Here is a 945-nt window from a genome sequence, read left to right as displayed (position 1 = left end):
CTTGGGAAAACCTGGACGAATGAGAAAGCTGCATGCGATGGAGGATGCTTGGGATGGCCAGGCGGGTGAGAGGTAAGACGAAGGAAGTGAGAAATACGATTGGGGAGGGATGGAGATGAGATATGTATTTTTACGCAACTTTTTTTCATGTTGTTGATGTCACAACAGAAAATTGTCGTGCTTTAGGAGAAACAAGATTCTGGCTTCGAAAGTGAATTGAAAAACGCTCATTCCTTTCTGTAACTGATACATTTTTACGTTCCAGTCGCAATAAACGTTAAACTTAAATTCGAAATATTGCCAAGGTGTATTGGACCCTCAGATCTGACTGGCTCGTTATGAAAATAAATTCAAAACCTTTTCAAACTCTTTTCTTCGACTTTTCTTTTCCTTTATCCGGATTCTTCTTTATATACGTATATTTAGCTCAGTCTTCATTATTTCATAATAGAGGATCCGTTTGCAGTAAACGTTTATCAGCAACCCTAATGAAATGCGGCGTGATTTTACCTTAGAGTTATACAACCCCTATCCTTGTGCATTCTGACGATCCTCCGAACTATATCATGAATTATAAATCAGAAGCGCAACTGAGAAAATAAGAGAAGAAACACAATGACTGAACCTTGAAATGTAAAATACAAAAATGGCCTAGCAGAATGGAAGTTTAGGAGGGGTCCTGACAGCGTGGTGGACGGTCGGTGAGGGTTTACGATTATGGGGGCCCATTTGTGTCGGCCTGTGATAATACATAGATACCGGTGTGGGCCGAGTGCACACAATGTCACACTGCGGGGCCTTGTATACACAGAGTTCACTGCGCGCGTGCATGTAGCGGGAGTAGGAGCACAGCTGGGACTGGGAGTTTGGGTGTGTAAATACGTTGTTGTCGAGATTCAAAGCATGCGCTGCTGCTGGCTGTACACTAAGTGAGCATGTATGTAA

At 42.6% G+C, this 945-nt stretch overlaps 1 protein-coding gene across 1 annotated transcript in view; it reads left to right on the top strand.

The window, feature by feature from the left end:
• Positions 1-945, top strand: part of LOC119589097 (phospholipase A2-like) — a gene marked incomplete in the record, with an annotated part of 37,826 nt that overhangs the window by 14,533 nt on the left and 22,348 nt on the right.

This window comes from Penaeus monodon, chromosome 25 (assembly GCF_015228065.2).
Source record: "Penaeus monodon isolate SGIC_2016 chromosome 25, NSTDA_Pmon_1, whole genome shotgun sequence".
NCBI classification, from domain to species: Eukaryota; Metazoa; Arthropoda; class Malacostraca; order Decapoda; family Penaeidae; genus Penaeus; species Penaeus monodon.
Note: the sequence above shows the minus strand (reverse complement) of the source record. Positions and strands in the feature narration are given on the sequence as shown.